Source organism: Euleptes europaea, chromosome 21 (genome assembly GCF_029931775.1).
Source record: "Euleptes europaea isolate rEulEur1 chromosome 21, rEulEur1.hap1, whole genome shotgun sequence".
Taxonomy (NCBI): domain Eukaryota; kingdom Metazoa; phylum Chordata; class Lepidosauria; order Squamata; family Sphaerodactylidae; genus Euleptes; species Euleptes europaea.
The window spans coordinates 16,784,725-16,791,395 of NC_079332.1; the positions used below are offsets into that span (position 1 = coordinate 16,784,725).

The following is a 6,671-nucleotide window of genomic DNA, read 5'->3' on the forward strand; positions in this document are numbered from 1 at the left end:
GAGACCCTGGAGAGATGCTGCCAGTCAGTGTAGAGAAGACTGACCTTGATAGGCCAAGGGTCTGATTCAGTAAAAGGCAGCTTCATGTGTTCTGGGCAGGGGCTGCAGGTTAGTGGTAGAGCATCTGCTTGGCATGCAGAAAGTCCCAGGCTCAATCCCCAGCATCTCCAGTTAATGAAGCAGGCAGTAGATGACCGCCAGAGACCCTGGAAAGCTGCTGCCATTCTGAGTGGACAATACCGACCACGATGGACCAGTGGGCTGATTCAGTAGAAGGCAGCTTCATGTGTTCTGGGGAGGGGCTGTGGCTCAGTGGTAGAGCATCTGCTTTGCATGCTGAAGGTCCCAGGTTCAATCCCTGGCATCTCCTTTTAAAAAGAAACAGGCAGAAGATGATGGGAAAGACCTCTACCTGAGACCCTGGAAAGCCCCTGCCAGTCAGCATAGAGAAGACTGACCTTGATAGACCAAGGGTCTGATTCAGTAGAAGGCAGCTTCTTGTGTTCAATATTGGTTCCCCCACACACACACATGTTTTTCAATATCCATGTGAGACCTCTTAAGCAAGATCATACATAGTTTGGGGTATGGAGTATAACTAATCTGCCAAGCTCCTTGCAACAGGGTTATGGGCCCAGCCCACTACGCTACACGAGAGTAGGTAGTGGTGGCATTACTGAGTCAGAGGATCCAGAAGGCTACAGAGCAGTGATAGAGTCTGAGTGAAGATATGGCTAAGACTGGAATTCAGGTGGAAAAGCTGACTGCTGAGAACTACTACGTCTGGTCAGTTAGAATGGAGCAGTATTTAAAGCGTGAGTCCCTGTGGGGTGCTGTGGAGCGGGCCCCTGCTGCTGAAGATGATGAAGAGGAGGAGGGCCCAGTTAGTGCAGCAGATAGGGACCGAGACCGGAAGGCGCTGGCAAATATCATTCTGACAGTAGATGATAGCCAGCTAACGTATATGTATTATTAAATGGAAAGACCCAAATCTCTTATCTTTGGTGATCCCTCCTGCACACCAGAGGAGGAGTCTGCAGGCATCTGAGATGCCTCCTTCTAGTCTGGCCCCAAGGCCTCAGCCTAGGGTGGCCAACCTCCAGGTATTAGGTGGCGACCTCCTGCTATTACAACTGATCTCTAGCTGACAGAGATCAGTTCCCCTGGAGAAAATGACCACTTTGGCTATTGGACTCTATGGCACTGAAGTCCCTCTCCAAACCCCACCCTCCTCAGGCTCCACCCCAAAAACCTCCTGCCAGTGGCGAAGAGGGATCTGGCAACCCTACCTCAGCCTCTTCTGCATCTGAATCTTTGGCTTCCTCACCTGGTCAGGTGGAGTCTATGAACTTGTCCATGACAATATCAGACTCTACTTTTCAAATTCCCCTTCCCTTAAAATGCAGTTTCCCCTTCCCAGGGGGAGGTTACTGTTGAAGCAAAACATGCTCTGGGTCCCCTTGGGCATGTGAAGTAGTTTTGCTCGTGGTGTAGTGGTTAAGAGCGGCAGACTCTAATCTGGAGAACCAGGTTCGATTCCCCACTCTGCCACATGCTGCCTGCTGGGTGACCTTGGGCTAGTCGCAGTTCTCTCCAAACTCTCTCCGCCCCACCTACCTCACAAGGTGCCTGTTGTGGGGAGGGGAAGGAAAGGCGATTGTCGGCGGCTTTGAGACTCCTTAAAGGTAGAGAAAAGTGGGGTATAAAAACCAATTCTTCCTCTTCTTCATGTCTCGGTCTACTCCAGGGGTCCCCAACCTTTTCGAGCCTGCAGGAACCTTTGGCATTCTGACACAGCGTGGTGGGTGCTGCAGAAGGCGGAGCCACACAGCCACAGAGGAAGCCCATGTGCAGGGGAGGAGTGAGAGAGAATAAAACCAAACTACAACATGCATAATTTAATAATACGGTCACTGACCAGCAAAAACCACAACAGCCACAACAGGAGATAAGAAAAACCCAACAGCGGCTACTGCTACTACAAATAATCTAAGCCTAAAAATGACATATTACATGTAGGAATTAAAGTGATATAAACATCATATAACTCGGTGTGACCCCCCCCCCGATATTTTGAGTAATAAAGTATTTCTGTTACTCTTATCCTGACATTTTAATCCACTGGTTCCCAACCGGGGGTCCGTGGACCCCCAGGGGTCCGCGAGAACTAAATTAAGGTCCGTGAAACAAAGTTATAAACCCATAATAAATTAATATTTTCAATTAAAAGTTCTCTGTTAGATAGATAGATAGATAGATGATAGATAGATGATAGATAGATAGATAGATAGATAGATAGATAGATAGATAGATAGATAGATAGATAGATATTCAAATATTATTCTAAGTTTAATGTTAACTAACAGTTATGATTAAAGTTTATTTTCAAATTTGAACCTTGGGGTCCCGGCACCGAACAAAAAAGTCCTAGTGGTCCCTGGTCAAAAAAAGGTTGGGAACAACTGTTTTAATCGCTACAGTGCAGAATTTAGCGGTCAAGTGTAAACTGTGAATTTTTCATTAGTGAGGAGCATCTTAGCCAGAAACCTGTCTGGTTGGTCAGGGAAAGTGTTAAGCAAAGGGGAAAGAACCCTTGTGCGGACTTCTTGGTAGAAGGAACAGCGGATCAAGACATGTTCTGAAGTTTCTGTATCCCCTGACCCACAAGGACAAAGCATTTCTGCTATAGGGAGCTTCTTATATCTTCCCTCCAATACCACCGATGGTAAGACCTGGCACCTACTGAGGGTGAAAGTTTTCCTATGACTGATAAGTTCTAATTGGGAAAAATTAGATGACATTCATGCCATCGTATTCCCTATTACTATGTATGGGTGTGAAAGCTGGACATTGAAGAAAGTGGATAGGAAGAAAGTAGATTCCTTTGAAATGTGGTGTTGAAAGAAAGTAGAAGTGGAAGAAAGTAGATTCCTTGGAAATGGGGTGTTGGAGGGGAGTGTTACGGATACCCTGGACCGCCAAAAAAAAACAAATCAGTGGGTTTTAGAACAAATCCAGCCTGGACTGACCCTAGAAGCTCAAATGACTAAACTGAGGCTGTTGTACTTATGAGACAAGAGAGTCACTGGAAAAGACAGTCATGCTAGGAAAAGTTGAGGGCAGCAGGAAAAGAGGAAGACCCAACAAGAGATGGATTGACTCTATAAAGGAAGCCAAGGCCCTCAATTTGCAAGATCTGAGCAAGGCTGTCAAAGATAGGACATTTTGGAAGACTTTCATTCATAGGGTCGCCATGAGTCGGAAGCGACTTGGTGGCACTTAACACACACACATAGTTGGGGAGAAACTACAATCCCCAGGGTTCTCAACCGTTCTCAGTCCTTGAGTGACTGTGCGGTTGTCAGAAAGCTCACTGCTGATGCATTTCCTTCTGCTTGCGCACCCCAATCTCTACCCGTCAACGGCTGCTTGGAAGCAGGCTGCAAGGACGACATTCCCCCGCCGCCAAATCTGTTCTTGTTTCTTGACAGCTGCGTGGTCTGCTTGTCAAGATCTCCCACGTCAATTTTTATTCCAGACATCCGGCTAGCTTCAAGGGAAAGAGCGCCACTATATGCGACATTCCCGTGCTCCGCTGGTACAGATCGGTCCACAAATCTGCGTTTCTGGCTCCACAACACTGATCATTGCTTTAGTTTTAACCTTATTCGCTTGGTTTGCCTCCTCCTGAATGCAGACGGCTGGGTAGAAGGGTGGAATACAATTTGGATAAATAAAAAATGAGAGCTGATGTCACGTCCCTAGCCACAGATGGTAACCCGGATACCGAGACAAAAGCATCAGCAAGCAGACATGTCCCAAGGGAAATGGACCATAGTCTGAGGAGAAGCAAACCCTGGATCCTGGCATGGAGGAAGATCTGCTGTCCAAACATGAAATACGTAATGCAAAACACTCAAGTAAGAATTTATTTTCTTCATTTATTCCCCACTGTTATCCCCAATGGGGGCTCAAAGTTACATTCTCCCCTTCGCCACAGGGTCCTTACAACAACCCTACAAGGTAGTAGAAAAGAAGAAGAGGAGGAGGAGGAGCTCGTTTTAATACCCCACTTTTCTTTACCTTTAAGGAGTCTCAAACCGGCTTACAATTGCCTTGCCTTCCCCTCCCCTCTCCACAACAGGCATCATGTGAGGTAGATGGGACTGCGAGAGTTCAGAGAGAACTGTGACTAGCCTGTGGTCGCCCAACAGGCTTAATGTGGAGGAGCGAGAAATCGAATCCGGTTCTCCAGATCAGAGTCCGCCACTCATGAGGAGGGGAAACCAACCTGGCTACAGATCAGAGTCATAGAATCATAGGGTTGGGACCACCAGGGTCATCTAGGGTCATCTAGTCCAACCCCCTGCCCAATGCAGGAAATTCACAACTACCTCCCCCTCACACACCCCGTGACTCCTACTCCATGCCCTAAAGATGGCCAAGGTGCCCTCCCTCTCATGATCCGCCTAAGGTCATAGGAACAGCATTGCTGACAGATGGCCATCTAGCCTCTGCTTAAAAACCTCCAGGGAAGGAGTCCACTGCTCCTAACCACTACACCACGCTGCCAAGTCAAAGACTAACAAAATTTCTGGCAGGGTATGAGCTTTCGTGAGTCACAGCTCACTTCTTCAGATACCTATGAGGTAGGTTAGGCTGAAAGCGTGCGACTAGATCAACGTCACCCAGCAAGCTTCCCTAGCAGAACTGGGGAGAATATTGACCCTTAACTGAGGTATTAACTGACCTGGGCAGGAGCGACAGAGCAGCTGGTTTCAGGATAGAGATCGATCTCTTGAAGTCCCGTTCACTTACTGCTGAGTGATGGGGCTTCAGGGTCCTTCCCAAAGTGTAGTGCGAGACAGCATAGTACAGTGGACAGACTGTTGGACCGGGATCTGAGAGGCCCAGGTTCAAATCCCCTACTCCGCAGTGGAAGCTCAATGGACTGGTCATGCACCCTCAGCCTAGCCCACGTCGCAGGGTTGTGGTGAGGATAAAATAGAGGAGAGAAGAACAATGTGAACCTCTTTGGGTCCCCGATGGGGAGAAAAGCAGGCTAGAAATGATGGAAATAAAATAAAATATCTTTATTGAATCAATCAATCTTTATTTTAAAAAAAAAGTCATAGACCAGCACAAATATCTTTATCTCTCATCCGAATAACTCCTCCACTGACTGTGGAGCTGTCTAAGGTCTGATCCAAAGCCACCATCTATTACTGCTTCAAACGATAGGCTTAGGTTAACATTACTGAATGCCCTTCTTTCCATAAAGAAACCTTTCCATAAAGAGAGCCAGTGTGGTGTAGCGGTTAAGAGCGGCGGATGCTAATCTGGAGAACCGGGTTGGTTCCCCCACTCCTTTACATGAAGCCTGCTAGGTGACCTCGGGCCAGTCGCAGCTCTCCAAACTTTCTTAGCCCCACCTGCCTCACAAGGTGACTGTTGTGAGGAGGGGAAGGAGAGTGTAAGCTGCTTTGAGACTCCTTAAAGGTAGAGAAAATTGGGGTATAAAAACTGACTTCATTTTCTTCACGTCAGGAAGAAAACTAGGGCAAAACTCTTCTCCCTGATATCTACATTCCTATCTGCAGGGATTGCTTTTATTGCATTCAGTAATATGAGGTTCCATCTGCAGTCAGAATGGGGAAAAGTTGGATAACCTCAGTATTAGACTTATTTTGAATGATTTAAGATGCATTTATATTATATATAATATATAATATATTGTAAAAATTTTAAGGGTGTTACACACCCTGAGCCCGGCCTGGCCAAGGGATAAATAAATAAATAAATAAATTTAATTAATCGTTTAACTATTTGATTATTCAATTAACCATTTAATGACTTCTTTAAGAATTATACTCCGTTCTCCCAAGTGAGTTCAGGTTAGCATCAAAATATAACCAAACTCGATGTCACCCCTCCGAAAAATTCGGATTTTTGTTTGGATTACGCATGCAGTTTCTGACCATCAGAGGTTGCCTCGCTCTCCCCCTGCGTTTCCCTGAGTTTTGCCCGCGGTTTCAGAGACCTGTTTTATCTCAGATTTCAAAAATGTGGGCAAAACATGGGGAAATGCAGGGGGAGAATGAGTTGACCTGAAGTCATCGGGGTGCCAGTGACTGAAACACCTTGGAGGTATTGTAGAATTCCAGTGATGACCATCTGGGAAAGAAGAAGAAGAGTTGGGTTTTTTTTGCCGACTTTCTCTATCACCTAAGGAAGAATCAAACCAGCTTACCATCTCCTTCCCTTCCCCTCCCCACAACAGACACCCTAGGAGGGAGGTGGAGCTGAGAGCGTGTGACTAGCCCAAGGTCACCCAGCTGGCTTCATGTGGAGGAGTGGGGAAACAAATCCACTTCACCAGATGCTCCACTGCTCATGTGGAGGAGCGGGGAATCAAACCCGGTTCTCCAGATCAGAGTCCACCGCTCCAAACCACCGCTCTCAACCACTACACCGTGCTGCCTCCCTTCTGAAATCTCTTGACGAGGTCAGAGGATCGAAATTTCTCTTTGATGGCGATGAACAATTTTCTAAGTTTTCCATTGAGTTCCTGACACAAATACCCAACAAGGTTTCAAAAGAAGGTTAAATAAGGTTTTGCTAGGCACAAAAGGGAGAATCCGGCAATTCAGAAAGCTCAGAGTAGAGCAGAA

At 46.7% G+C, this 6,671-nt stretch overlaps 1 non-coding gene across 1 annotated transcript; it reads left to right on the plus strand.

The window, feature by feature from the left end:
• The first annotated feature begins 298 nt into the window (after positions 1–298).
• TRNAA-UGC (transfer RNA alanine (anticodon UGC)) lies at positions 299–370 on the plus strand. Its single transcript has one exon. It is a non-coding gene; the product is annotated as a tRNA-Ala (tRNA).
• The last annotated feature ends 6,301 nt before the right edge of the window (positions 371–6,671 follow it).